This window comes from Capra hircus, chromosome 14, assembly GCF_001704415.2.
Source record: "Capra hircus breed San Clemente chromosome 14, ASM170441v1, whole genome shotgun sequence".
Classification (NCBI taxonomy): Eukaryota; Metazoa; Chordata; class Mammalia; order Artiodactyla; family Bovidae; genus Capra; species Capra hircus.
In genome coordinates, this window is record NC_030821.1 from 46708464 (window position 1) to 46724219 (window position 15756).

Here is a 15756-nt window from a genome sequence, read left to right on the forward strand (position 1 = left end):
CGAGATGTTTTAGACCTACTAAAGGCAGATTCTTTTTGGGAAGTTAGAAATTATTAGTATAGTGGGTTGGTTAGGAATTATATTGGTAAAGGGTTTTTCATTTGTGGTGCCAGTAATTGCCAGTATTTCCTGCCCTGGGCGTGACAAGGGTGTCTCAAGTCAAACCTCTCTGCTGATAGACTAGCTTGTGTGACAGGATTATCCATACTCCTGCCACTATGCAGGTGATTGTTTACTACCTGTCAACCATAAACATTGCAGAGAGTTTGGAATATTTTGATAATCTTAATTAGCATAGGGCCTTTCTCATTGTTGAGTCAATGATTGCCGCCAGGCCTCCATATCCTTAGGCACCTGGGAATATATTAATGTATTTGGAATATAGAAAAGGAAATATAGTAGTTTTTGATGTTAGCAATACTATACTTTTTGAGTTAATGAATTTTCTCTTTTGTTATAGATCACTATACTTTGTTATAAATCAGTCTCCTTGCTATGTAAAAATGTAACTTTATCACTATCTTAAGACTAAATAGATTTTAAGGGGAATCCTGGTGAAGGGTTTTCATTTGTTGAGCCAATATTTGCTGCTAAATCTCCATATTCCTTGCCCTTATAATGAATATAATTAGCATATAGGAAAAATAAGTATTAACCTTTAAGATTAATCATGTTAAACCTTAGGCTAAGTAAATTCCTTTCTTGATTGTAACCCACTACACCCTTTCTTGATTGTAACCCACTAAAGTTGGAGAATGCAACTTTATTTGGAGGGTGGTGCTTGGTTTAAGAAAAAATCACCCCTGGAAAAAATAAGTTTTCTGGTTGACTGACCATTATCAGAAAGGGCCATAAAATGTCAGCAGGCCTCATGGCCAGAAGATGATGTAAAACCCATAAGACCTTTGTATAATTTTATATGAAGCACCTGATTTTGACAAGCGTCAGGTCTGCTGACCCCCGCGCGACTCTGTATTCATCCCTATGTATAACAAAAAGTATATAAGCAAACCTGAAAAATGAATCGGATCAGTTTCTGGAAAGACTGATTCCCCCATGTCGTTCTTTCTTTCCCCTTCTGGCTGAATTCCCATCTGGAACGTGGGTACTCACCAAGCCTGCTAATTTTGCCTGGGGTTCTAAGATCGGACTGGGGAGGCCTCAGTGCCTCCTCTCCTTCAGGAGAACGGAAAGACACCTGTGGCCTACGTAGGTGGTGATTGGTATTCCACGTAAACCAAGTTATTCAGCCTCTTTTCTCCACTAATCTTCCCACTACACTATTCCTTTCTAATCTCTCTTTATATCTGTAATTAAATAAGTTTTTTCCTAGGATGCCGATTCCGTCTCCCCTTCGAATTACCCTGGATCCGCTGGGGCTGGACCCTGGCAGAGGAGGAGAAAGGTGTCTGGGGCTCTCAAAGTGGAGATAGGGGTCTGGAATTCTCAAGAAGGAGGAAAGGACAAACATCTCTCTCTCTCTCTCCATTCCCTAGGCTTAGTCATATAACATTTTTTTTTCTTTTTCTTTAAGCCCGGAATTGATGATTAAACAACAAACAACTCAGTTTAAACTCTGTATTAAGGATTATATAGCAACAATCCTGCTTGAGGACAGTTTCTCCTTCCTGAAAACCTTCTGGCTAATCCTGTTATCTTAAAATGTAAATTATGGGAGTGGATCTAGTAAGATCTTTACAGCCTTGAGACATTCTTTAGATTTACTATAATAACTAATTTTTAAAACCACATTCAGAAAACTAAGATCATGGCATCTGGTCCCATCACTTCATGGCAAATAGATGGGGAAACGGTGGGAACAGTGACAGACTTTATTTTGGGGGGCTCCAAAATCACTGCAGATGGTGATTTACAGCCATGAAATTAAAAGACACTTGCTCCTTGGAAGAATGACCAACCTAGACAGCATATTAAAAAGCAGAGACATTATTTTGGAAACAAAGGTCTGTCTAGTCAAGGCTATGGTTTTTCTAGTAGCCATGTATGGATGTGAGAGTTGGACTATAAAGAAAGCTGAGCACCGAAGAATTGATGCTTTGGAACTGTGGTGTAGGAGAAGACTCTTGAGAGTCCCTTGGACTGCAAGGAGATCCAACCAGTCCATCCTAAAGGAGATCAGTCCTGGGTGTTCGTTGGAAGGACTTATGTTGAAGCTGAAACTCCAATACTTTGGCCACCTGATGCAAAGAACTGATTCATTTGGAAAGACCCTGATGCTGGGAAAGATTGGGGGCAGGAGAAGGGGACGACAGAGGATGAGATGCTTGGATGTCATCACCGACTCGATGGACATAAGTTTGAGTAAACTCTGGCAGTTGGTGATGGACAGGGAGGCCTCTCGTGCTGCAGTCCATGGGGTTGCAAGGAGTTGGACATGACTGAGTGACTGAACTGAATTTAAAAAGCACATAACTCCCTTGTTAACACTAGCTAACACTAGTGATGGCAGCACTCTCCACCCCCTTCTGATGTCTATGTAAGAAGCTTTCTCTATCTCCTTTCACTGCAATAAAACTTCTGCCACACAAGAGCCCTGAGTGGTCAAGTCTGATCTCTGGTCCTGAAGCTTAATCTTCTTCGGAGATCACGAATCCGACATCGTTCACCATAAGCCATCATTCATTTCTAAAAGACAGCTATGGAGTGCAACAAAATTTACTTCCCTGGAAGTGTATCTTCTCCCTCTGCAACCATCAAGAAAGCAGCTGGTGGCAGGGGTCTTTCTGGAGACCTAGCCATGCTGAGGGGATCCAAAGAGGCTTACAAACTGGGCTCTGCACGTGTGTCAAACTGTTAGGAGCACCCACAACACAGTCAGTATTTCTTTCACCTATGGGCCATCTGGGGAGTCTCAGATCCTCTGTAGTAATTTTTCAAGAACACTCTTGCTATCAGAGCCCTTCTAGAAAACTGCTTTATATAGCTACCCACAACTACTTAGTTTATGTGAAGTGAAGTGAAAGTGGGTCAGTCGTGTCCAGCTTTTTATGACCCCATGGACTATACAGTCCATGGAATTCTCCAGGTCAGAATACTGGAGTGGGTAGTCTTTCCCTTCTCCAGGGGATCTTCCCAACCCAGGGATCGAATTCAGGTCTCCGGCATTGCAGGAGGATTCTTTACCAGCGAAGCCACAAGGGAAACCCAAGAATACTGGAATGGGTAGCCTATCCCTTCTTCAGCAGATCTTCCTGACCCAGGAATCAAACTGGGGTCTCCTGCATTGCAGGAGGATTCTTTACTTCGTCTATGAATGAGACACAGATGTATTACTTGCCTTATCATTTGGTCATATTTGTTAGCAGTGTTACAGTTTCTAGAGGATTTTTGGAGCAGGAGTTATTCAAGGAAGGACCAATGATGATCAGTTCATTTGAACTTCCAACAATCCTGCAAGAAATAAATGGGGATGATTATGGCCACTTTATACCTGTTAGACCTGGGCCTTGTCTTTAAGAACAAACAGCAAGTGGTAGGTTCACTTGCTACATCTTTATGAAAATACTAGAATCATTCTGCTCCTTCTCATGGAAAACCTGCATCCACAGGTATGAATTCTGTGTTTGTGCTTTAAGAGGAAAACACACAGTCTAGTGCAGTACAGAGTTCTATTCACTCTGTCCATTTTGGTTCTTGTGCTGTGCTGTGCTTAGTCGCTCAGTCGTGTCTGACTCTTTGTAACCCTGCGGACTGTAGCCTGCCAGGCTCCTCTGTCCCTGTGGATTCTCCAGGCAAGAATACTGGAGTGGGTTGTCATGCCCTCCTCCAGGGAATCTTCCCAACCCAGGGATTGAACCCAGGTCTCCCACATTGCAGGCAGATTCTTTACCATCTGAGCCACTAGGAAGTCCAATTTGGTTCTTCACTCCAGCCAAATAATACTGTGGATAAACACAGAAGCATTAAAAAAGGTAATATAGATTTTTGCACTTTGTTTTGACTAAAAGTAGGTAAAACTAAGAATAGGTAAAACTGGTCACGTAAAATGAACACATTAAAATGAGTCTATACTTCCCCCCTGTGGTCAAGAGTGGTATCATAAGAAAGAGGGTGTGAAAGTGAGTAAGAATTAAAGTTATTTTGGAAAACTCCTTGTATTGTGGTGGAGGTTACTATGCAACAACTAAATTCTTTCATTGCTGGTTAACTGCTCCAAACTCTCAGATTCCTCATCTGTAAAATGAAGTGAATATCTAAGAGAGTGGCTGGGAGAGTGATGCGTGAACGAACGTTGCTCTGCACCGGCCTAGGTGAGCACAAAAGGGATGATGCCTTTCTCCATTAAACTAGAATGCCCTTGGGCTTCCCTAGTGACTCAGTGGCAAAGAATCTGCCGCCAATGCAGGAGACACGGGTTCGATCTCTAGTCTAGGAAGATCCTGTGTGCCGTGGAGCAATTAAGCCGGTGCACCACAACTATTGAGCCTGTGTTGTTCAGGAGCCACAGCTGCTGAAGCCTTCATTCCCTAGCATGCACAGTGCGTAACAAGAGAACCCACCACAGTGGGAAGCCCACACACAATGGGAGTGCTCCCCCCTTGCCACAACCAACGAAGACCCACCGAAACCAATAAATAATTTTTATAAATAAATAAAATTATGTTTAAAAACCTTAACAAAACAAAACAAAACTAGAACTTTCCTCACAGGTGGTTGGCAACAGTGGACGACCATTAAGACCCATAGCAAATGTAGAGGATAGATGAGTTGTTGTTCTTGTTATTGTGTTTTTACAGATTAGCTAAACTCCAGGATGAATAGATACGTGATAAGAAACAGAATGTAAATGTGAGTGTCTTCAAAGATTTCTCCCTTTCTAGAAAAGTCCTCTGTCTCCCTCAGTTTGCACCTGGCCAGGAACTGTCCCTTTGGCTTCTGTGATACAACACACTCTTGATCCCCCCTCACCACCCCTTCCCTGATGAACTCTTGTTAGCCTCTTGAAGGCCCACCCACTTCCACCATTTCTGCCCACTGGTACCCAGAGTTCAATTGAATTCCTGTGATGGTCCTTTGATGGCAAGAAGACAGCATCACATTTACCCTAAAGATTCTCTCCAAGCTGAAAATCATGAACTGTTTCATCTGCTGTTCATTGGTCATGACACCCACACTCTAAAGGCTTAGTTGCTTTCCACTGGGTAAGTTAAGTTTGCAGACGTTGTTCTTAGCATGGCGTAGATTCCAGGAACGGACACAGTAGACCCAGCCTACTGTCTGCTTTGCTCCATTCTTACATTCTTATTAATGCAGCCCAGAATTGTTGTTATTGATCAGCATGTCCATGTCATTTTCAATTTTCAATTTTTTTTAACTCCAACAATAGGAATTTATTCCCTCTGGTGCTGAAAGTGAGAAGTTCAAGCTCCACGTGTTGGCAGGGCTGGCTTCTTTGGGGGCCTCTTTTCTTGGCTTGTGGCTATCCAGCAGTCTTCTCCCTGTGTTCTCATATAGTCTTCCCTGTGTCTCAGTCTCTGTTGATTTAGTTTGTTTTTCACACACGCTACTGCTAACCTGTTTAATCTCTGTTTGCACAGTTGTATCCTTTTATCCCCAATTTATAACTTCGTATGTATGTCCATTTAAGATTAAACTGGTAAAATTAAAACTAGCCTGTAATTTTTTTTTTTAAGTTGCAGGCCCCAAGTAAATTAATGATGTCTCTAGCCATCTGGTATGAGGTTTTATTAATTTTCCCAAGTTTCTTTTCCTATTTGGGTCACTGAAAGAGACTATGCTTGTGGAAGATGCAGATAGTTCAGCAGGTCTGGAGGTTAACAGAGAACAGAGGAAGCCAGCTGTCTTCAAATATTGGAAATCCTAGAGAAAAAAAAAAATCCTAGACAATGAAGATACAATTGGCTTTCTGATGAGTTCAGAAAGGTGTGTCAACAAGGCAGCACTTCCTCCAAAGGCACTAGCAAAGCTCCTCTCCTCCAGTGTCTCATGGCTGCAGGCGTTCCCAGGCTTGCGGACACATCACTCCAGTCCCTGGCTCTGTTTTCATATGCCTTCTCCCCTTCTGTGTCTTCTCTTTTGTCTCTTATAAAATACTAGCCATTGGATTTAGGCTCCACCTGGGGCTGCCCTGGTGGCTTAGACAGTAAAGAAATTGCCTGCAATGCAGGAGACCTGGGTTTGATCCCTGGGTTGGGAAGATTCCCTGCAGAAGGGAATGGCAACCCACAGTATTTTTGTCTGGAGAATCCCATGGACAGAGGAGCTTAGTGGGTTACAGTCTACGGGGTTGCAAAGAGTCAGGCTACAATCCATGGGGGTCACAAAGAGTCAGAGATGAGTGAGTGACTAACACTTCCACTTTCTGGATTATCCAGAATGATCCTGTCTTGAGTTCTTTAATCATATCTGCAAAGACTGTTTTCTAGTAAGGTCATAGTTACAGGTTTCGGAGAGAAGTTGGACCTATCTTCTGGGGGGTCATGTTCAGTGACTGCAGTGGATTATCTCATGACCTCACGTTCCACGATGCTGAGGACTCTGATTGTCACTTCAGCTGACCTTTTAGTTTGAGTTTTAAGATTTCCTTTATAAGCTCATCAGTCACCAGCAATTACTCACCATATCCCTGGTTTCTTTTTCTTTGCTTTGGTATCATCTAGCTTGTCTAATTTAGCTGGTGGGTTTCTTGGCACAGACAACGTCTTTTCTGGGTGGTCTCCAAACAAACGGTCTGAACTTGATCTCGATTTCTGATCTGTTCTCATCACTGAGCAGCTGTAATATGACAGGAAGGCTTTGCGGGTCCAGAGTTAATGACATTATCATTTGAGGCACTGTAGGGCGCATTTGTCCAGAGGCCTGGAAAGGGAGTGCTAGAGACTCAAGTTTCAACGTGACATAAGTTGTGAGCTTAGTGTCTGGGTGGTGATCATCACTCATGAGTTTTACAACTATCATCTCCCCATCTAAGGCTTATTCCTTTTGCCTCTGGTCTTTTGATGATCAGAAGTTTTGAAAATGAATATAAGCGAGCTTATAAATCTTTTTCTTGATGTGCAGTAAAAAAAAAAAAAAAACCAACCCTGCAGAAACACAGAGCAGGACTCTATTTATATAAAGTTGAAACAGGCAAAGTAATGCTCTGTGTTGCTTGGAGACACCCACCTAAGTAGCAGAAGTAAAAGAAATGTGTAGAAATGATAAATACTCAATTGACAGTGCTGGTTACCCTTTGGAGAAAGGATTGGGTAGGATTCTGAAAAGAAACGCAAAGGGCATTAATTTTATTAGTAATATAAATATCTTTTCAAACTGAGTGGCAGTCACAAAACCAAAGTGTTCTGAAACACACCCTTTCTCCTCCTGGAAGACTTTTTCTACCTGAGGAGAATGCCTTAAAACTACAGAGTCTTTAATATCATGTTTAGGCTTAATGTGGATTTCACCATTAACACTCAGCAAGAGCTCTCTGTCTGTAAATTCTGGTTGGGTATGAGAACTACGCTGATGTCATCATTGTTCACCTCTTCTCTGTTACTAGGGAAGGTTGTGGGGTATATTTAAAAGTTTTGCCCTTTCAATATATATTTTCCAAGAATTCTCTATTTATGAATATCGTATATCATTATTTCTAGAAGTTAAGAGTGATTGGAGACTAGAAGATTTTATAAATATACACAGTACCAACGATTCATCTTTTTAAAACTTAACTTGTTTCTATTCATTTCCAGCAAACATATTATTTATGGTTTGGACATTCTCATTAGTTCAGTTCAGTTGCTCAGTCGTGTCCGACTCTTTGCGACCCCATGAATCATAGCACGCCAGGCCTCCCTGTCCATCACCAGCTCCCAGAGTTCACTCAGACTCACGTCCATCGAGTCAGTGATGCCATCCAGCCATCTCATCCTCTGTCTTCCCCTTCTCCTCCTGCCCCCAATCCCTCCCAGCATCAGAGTCATTTCCAATGAGTCAACACTTCGCATGAGGTGGCCAAAGTACTGGAGTTTCAGCTTTAGCATCATTCCTTCCAAAGAAATCCCAGGGTTGATCTCCTTCAGAATGGACTGGTTGGATCTCCTTGCAGTCCAAGGGACTCTCAAAAGTCTTCTCCAACACCACACTTCAAAAGCATCAATTCTTTGGTGCTCAGCCTTCTTCACAGTCCAACTCTCACATCCATACATGACTACTGGAAAAACCATAGCCTTGACCAGACGGACCTTAGTCGGCAAAGTAATGTCTCTGCTTTTGAATGTACTATCTAGGTTGGTCATAACTTTTCTTCCAAGGAGTAAGAGTCTTTTAATTTCATGGCTGCAATCACCATCTGCAGTGATTTTGGAGCCCCCCAAAATCAAGTCTGACACTGTTTCCACTGTTTCCCCATCTATTTCCCATGAAGTGATGGGACCGGATGCCATGATTTTCGTTTTCTGAATGTTGAGCTTCAAGCCAACTTTTTTACTCTCCTCTTTCACTTTCATCAAGAGGCTTTTGAGTTCCTCTTCACTTTCTGCCATAAGGGTGGTGTCATCTGCATATCTGAGGTTATTGATATTTCTCCTGGCAATCTTGATTCCAGCTTGTGCTTCTTCCAGTCCAGCGTTTCTCATGATGTACCCTGCATATAAGTTAAATAAGCAGGGTGACAAGATACAGCCTTGACATACTCCTTTTCCTATTTGGAACCAGTCTGTTGTTCCATGTCCACTTCTAACTGTCGCTTCCTGACCTGCATATACGTTTCTCAAGAGGCAGGTCAGGTGGTCTGGTATTCCCATCTCTTTCAGAATTTTCCAGTGTATTGTGATCCACACAGTCAAAGGCTTTGGCATAGTCAATGAAGCAGAAATAGATGTTTTTCTGGAACTCTCTTGCTTTTTCCATGATCCAGCGGATGTTGGCAATTTGATCTCTGGTTCCTCTGCCTTTCTAAAACCAGCTTGAACATCTGGAAGTTCATGGTTCATGTATTGCTGAAGCCTGGCTTGGAGAGTTTTGAGCATTACTTTACTAGCATGGGAGATGAGTGCAATTGTGCGGTAGTTTGAGCATTCTTTGGCATTGCCTTTCTTTGGGATTGGAATGAAAACTGACCTTTTCCAGTCCTGTGGCCACTGCTGAGTTTTCCAAATTTGCTGGCATATTGAGTGCAGCACTTTCACAGCATCATCTTTCAGGATTTGAAACAGTTCCACAGGAATGCCATCACCTCCACTAGCTTTGTTCATAGTGATGCTTTCCAAGGCCCACTTGACTTCACATTCCAGGATGTCTGGCTCTAGATTAGTGATCACACCATCGTGATTATCTGAGTCATGAAGATCTTTTTTGTACAGTTCTTCTGTGTATTCTTGCCACCTCTTCTTAATATCTTCTGCTTCTGTTAGGTCCAGACCATTTCTGTCAGTTTGGGGCTTCCCAGGTGGCACAAGTGGTGAAGAACCTGCCTGCCAATGAGGAGACTTAAGAGATGCGGGTTCAGCCTCTGGATAAGGAAGATCCCTTGGAGGAGGGCAGGGCTACCCACTCCAGTATTCTTGTCTGGAGAATCCTATGGACAGAGGAGCCTGGCAGGCTACAGTCCATGGAGTCGAAAAGAGTTGGATACCACTGAAGCAACTTAGCAGCAGCAGCAACTGCTGCACTTAGCCACTTAATATTCACGTGCCTTTTTCCCAACTACTGTCAGGGAAAGTAGAGGTGGACAAATATAATCCCTTGAGAAGACCGAGCAGAAATAGGCACTCCCACACCAGGGAAAAGTTGTGTTTTAATGTCACAGTAAATTCAACTCAACAATTCCATAAACTTTTGTTGAGCATTTGCTGCCTGGGGCACTTAGCAAGAGATCTGCTCCCCAGCCTCAGGAGCTTTCACTCTAGTTGAGGAGGAAGGAGGAGAGAAAGGTACAGCAATTCCTATAAGTTGGAAATGCGGAGACTGAGTTTGTTCCATTTTATTCTAGTTTCCTCAATGCCTTTTCTCCTTACCTAAGATTAGTACTGAGACGCCAATGCCAACTCTTCTAGCAGGACAGGTGGATCATTCTCAAGCACAGTAAGATGCTTGCTAGTGAGGGATCCGCAGTGTTTTCACTTCTAGGGTGGGAACTCAAGGGATCTATCTCTGGCACTCTCCAGCAATTTCTACATAGTAACTTTCTTGAGATGAGGCTTGAATTGCTCACAAAATCAGACTCAGCTTAATTTGGTCAAATTGCTTGCTCCCTGGGAAGAATGAGGTGAATTTTCCATTGGTTATAACCATCATCCTTTAAGATGTTCCATGATCTGATACATCCAGGCACCTGTGATAATCCCTAGAATAGCAAGATGAATTTGGGAATGGATGGACTATGGATGGGTTTTCTCACTCTATTTAGTATTTCAAATAGACATAGAAAACAAATTCATGGTTACTAAAGAGGAAGGGGGAGGGATAAATTAGGAGTATGGAATTAACAGATACACCACTGTATGTAAAACAGATAACAAGGATTTACTGTATAGCACAGGGAATTAGAGTCAATATCTTACAATAATATATAATGGAAAAGATTGAAAATTATATGTATACATACACACATATGTATGAATCACTTCACTGTATATCAGAAATTGACATATTGTCAATCAACTATACTTCAATTAAAAATAGATAATATAAAGTAGATGTATTTATAATAGGGCATTGAGACTCTAACACAAATATAATTTAGGTTACTTTAAAAATTCCTTTCTTCCTTCTCTCCTTCCCTTCTTCTTTCTTTTTTCCATCCTTTTTCCTCTCTTTCCTTCTTTCCTTCCTTCTATAAATAGCTACCAAATGTTGAGTGTTAGCATCATGTTAAGGATGGTTCATAGATATTTGCATTGAATCCCTGCAATTACTGTCTGAAATGGAAATAACTTCCATCTTACTTCAAGCTCCTGCTTTGACTACCACACTATGCTGCTTCCAACAAAGGGTTTTTTGTCCCTGCCTCCCGTCTCCCCAAGGAACCATTGTTTGGGGGCATAGCCTATAGTCTAGAGGGATACTTAGAAACGGAAAATGTTTCCTTTAAAAGAAGTTGTTTCCTTCCTCAAATGTTTCCTTCCTCAAAGAAGTTGTTGGGAAATCTATAGGCCAAGGTAAAGGAAGTACATGGCTCGTTAGCAGCAGAAGAAATACAGATTAAGACAGTTGGTCTTATTACCTTTCTATAATAGGGGTGGAGCAGGCCACACAGTCTTTATCTGGACACTCTTAGAACTGTTCTCGCGAGACCCTGAGCACTGTTCTCGCGAGACCCTGAGCACTGTTCTCGAGAGACCCTGAGCTCTGAGGTTTGAGGATCAGCTCCAGAAACAGTCAGCCTCGCTGTGGTCTTCATGGCAGAGAGTGCGGCGTGAGGTGGATTGCAGCCTTCTCCTGAAGCCCTCCAGGCTGGGGTTGCGTCAGGCAGAGCTCCAGAGCCCTTGGCCTGGCTGCCTGCCACCCAAGCCTAAGCCTTGACCTAATGGCTGCAGTAGTTTTTGTGGGTCAAGGCCCATGGAGGCCTCAGCAACTGAAGTACACCGGACAGTGCTCTTAAGGTAACGGTTTCCACTAGCTTCAGTCTCTCCGTTCAAATTTCAAATATTGGTCCAGCTGAAGTTGCAAGGATATTGCATATCATTACTTCTGGTCCCACTCCGTGGTTTGGGCTGTTTATAAAGAGGGGCTGCTGCTGCTGCGTCACTTCAGTCGTGTCCAACTCTGTGTGACCCCAGAGACGGCAGCCCACCAGGTTCCCCCATTCCTGGGATTCTCCAGGCAAGAACACTGGGGTGAGTTGCCATTTCCTTCTCCAATGCATGAAAGTGAAAAGTGAAAGTGAAGTCACTAAGTCATGTCCGACCCTCAGCGACTCCATGGACTGCAGCTTACCAGGCTCCTCCGTCCATGGGATTTTCCAGGCCAGGAGTACTTGAGTGGGGTGCCATTGCCTTTTCCGATAAAGAGGGGCAATTGGGAGTTAATTGGGAGCTAAAGGGGGTAATTGGTATTTGCTACAACTGTGTGTTAGTTCCTATTCAGTTCAGTTCAGTTTAGATCATTCGCTCAGTCATGTCCGACTCTTTGCAACCCCATGAATCACAGCACACCAGGCCTCCCTGTCCATCACCAACTCACAGAGTTCACTCAAACTCATGTCCATCCAGTCCATGATGCCATCCAGCCATCTCATCCTCTGTCGTCCCCTTTTCCTCCAGCCCCCAATCCCTCCCAGCATCAGAGTCATTTCCAATGAGTCAACTCTTTGCATGAGGTGGCCAAAGTACTGGAGCTTCAGCTTTAGCATCATTCCTTCCAAAGAACACTCAGGACTGATCTCCTTTAGAATGGACTGGTTGGATCTCCTTGGAGTCCAAGGGACTCTCAAGAGTCTTCTCCAACACCACACTTCAAAAGCATCAATTCTTTGGCACTCAGCTTTATTCACAGTCCAACTCTCACATCCATACATGACTACTGGAAAAACCATAGCCTTGACCAGATAGACCTTTGTTGGCAAAGTAATGTCTCTGCTTTTCAATATGCTATTTAGGTTGGTCATAACTTTTCTTCCAAGGAGTAAGTGTCTTTTAATTTCATGGCTGCAATCACCATCTGCAGTGATTTTGGAGCCCCCCAAAATCAAGTCTGGCACTGTTTCCACTGTTTCCCCATCTATTTCCCATGAAGTGATGGGACTGGATGCCATGATCTTCGTTTTCTGAATGTTGAGCTTCAAGCCAACTTTTTCACTCTCCTCTTTCACTTTCATCAAGAGGCTTTTGAGTTCCTCTTCACTTTCTGCCATAAGGGTGGTGTCATCTGCTTATCTGAGGTTATTGATATTTCTCCCGGCAATCTTGATTCCAGCTTGTGTTTCTTTGAGCCCAGTGTTTCTCATGATGTACTCTGCATATAAGTTAAATAAACAGGGTGACAAGATACAGCCTTGACGTACTCCTTTTCCTATTTGGAACCAGTATGTTGTTCCATGTCCACCTCTAACTGTTGCTTCCTGACCTGCATATACGTTTCTCGAGACGCAGGTCATTGGTATTCCCATCTCTTTCAGAATTTTCCACAGTGTATTGTGATCCACACAAAGTCTTTGGCATAGTCAATAAAGCAGAAATAGTTGTTTTTCTGGAACTCTCTTGCTTTTCCCATGATCCAGTGGATATTGGCAATTTGATCTCTGGTTCCTCTGCCTTTTCTAAAACCAGCTTGAACATCTGGAAGTTCATGGTTCATGTATTGCTGAAGCCTGGCTTGGAGAGTTTTGAGCATTACTTTACTAGCATGGGAGATGAGTGCAATTGTGCGGTAGTTTGAGCATTCTTTGGCATTGCCTTTCTTTGGGATTGGAATGAAAACTGACCTTTTCCAGTCCTGTGGCCACTGCTGAGTTTTCCAAATTTGCTGGCATATTGAGTGCAGCACTTTCACAGCATCATCTTTCAGGATTTGAAATAGCTTAGCTGGAATTCCATCACCTCCATTAGCTTTGTTTGTAGTGATGCTTTCTAAGGCCCACTTGACTTCGCATTCCAGGATGTCTGGTTCTAGGTGAGTGATCACACCATCATGATTATCTTGGTTGTGAAGATCTTTTTTGCACAGTTCTTCTGTGTATTCTTGCCACCTCTTCTTAATATCTTCTGCTTCTGTTAGGTCCATACATTTGTGTCCTTTATCGAGCCCATCTTTGCATAAAATATTCCCTTGGTATCTCTAATTTTCTTGAAGAGATCTCTAGTCTTTCCCATTCTGTTGTTTTCCTCTATTTCTTTGCATTGATCGCTGAGGAAGGCTTTCTTATCTCTCTTTGCTGTTCTTTGGAACTCTGCATTCAGATGCTTATATCTTTCCTTTTCTCCTTGGCTTTTCGCTTCTCTTCTTTTCACAGCTATTTGTAAGCCCTCCCCAGACAGCCATTTTGCTTTTTTGCATTTCTTTTCCCTGGGGATGGTCTTGATCCCTGTCTCCTGTACAATATCAGGAACCTCAGTCCATAGTTCGTCAGGCACTCTGTCTATCACATCTAGTCCCTTAAATCTATTTCTCACTTCCACTGTATACTCGTAAGGGATTTGATTTAGGTCATACCTGAATGGTCTAGTGGTTTTCCCTACTTTCTTCAATTTAAGTCTGAATTTGGCAATGAGCTCATGATCTGAGCCACAGTCAGCTCCCAGTCTTGTTTTTGCTGACTGTATAGAGCTTGTTCATCTTTGGCTGCAAAGAATATTGTCAGTCTGATTTCGGTGTTGACCATCTGGTGCTGTCCATGTGTAGAGTCTTTTCTTGTGTTGTTGGAACAGGGTGTTTTCTATGACCAGTGCATTCTCTTGGCAAAACTCTGTTAGCCTTTGCCCTGCTTCATTCCATATTCTAAGGCCAAATACAAATGATTCTCCCCAGTTTAAGTGAAAAGCCTGAGGGCCCGCTAGGCCCTAGGCGCCTGGCTCTCTGGTGATCCCGGCTGAGCAGAGTCTGAGGAGCCGGCCTTGAAGGTGCCGTCAGCTTAGATCTGCCTCTTGAGTTGGCCTGGGCAGTGGCAGAAGGACCTTGACTGGGTGCTGAACAATCACTCCCAGGCAGCCTATTCAGGTCTTAGCCAGGCCCTGGACCTGAAGAGGGAAGTTGAGCCTCGGGACTCTGCCCTTTCTTCTCAGAACAGAGAATAACATTTTTGGTGAAGATTTATGGAATACTCTGACCCTACCATGACGTGACCTCAAGAACAAAAGATCTGACACCAAGAGGTTTTCAACAACTAACCACACCCCTCCCTCACCTTTCCTAGAAAGGGGCTTTGCTAAAAGCTTTTGGGGAGTATGGTTTTTTTCTTTTTTAAGACATGAGCCACCCGTCTCCTTGCAGGGCCCTGCAGCAAGCATTTCCCTGCTCCAAACTCTTGACGTTTCGGTATTCTTTGCCCTCACTGTGAGTTGGGCACATGAACTTGCTTGCCTTCCTAAGTCTCTCCATGGATCCCTGCTCCTTGTTGTATGCTGTTTCCTCTCTTCCCCACCCATACCATGTTCCCTCTTTGTACCTCTAAAGAAATCGTCATTAATTTTCCATGAAAACTCAACACTTGTTAAGTGTCTTTGCTTCACAATTAAGAACTTCTGTGAGCATGAGTCACTGGAGGCCTGACATACTTGAGTTCAAAGAGTATAGCCCATGTGTTTATGAGCTATTTCCATAAAACAGGAAATAGCCTGTTTTTCCTGAACTGTTGCCCTTGAATCAATCTCTGCCAAAAATCACAGGGTGTGGAGTTGTTACCTGTTTTACTAGATGGAGGACTATAGTCTTTGCTTTCTGATCCCAAATTTCAATGTGCTTTCTAGGAACTACTCATAGACAATGAGTCTTTACTGAGTATGCAAGACAGTGAGTCTTGCATCCATGAACATAGCCCAGGAGTTACTTTTTTTCATCAGGTCACTGAAAGTTGGGCCTTAAAATCTGGAGAGAGGTTTCCTTTCCTTTCTGTAAGACCACACTCATGCTCCCTCAATCATGTCCAGCTGTTTGTGACCTCATGGACTGTAGCTCGCCAGGGTCCTCTGTCCATGGAATTTCCCAGAATACTGGAGTGGGTTGCCATTTCCTCCTCCAGGGGATCTTCCTGACTCAGGGATCGAACCTGGGCCTTTTGCATTGGCAGACAGGTTTTTCACTGCTGAGCCACCAGAGAAGCCCTTGGCAAGACCACTCATCTACGAAAGGATACAGTTT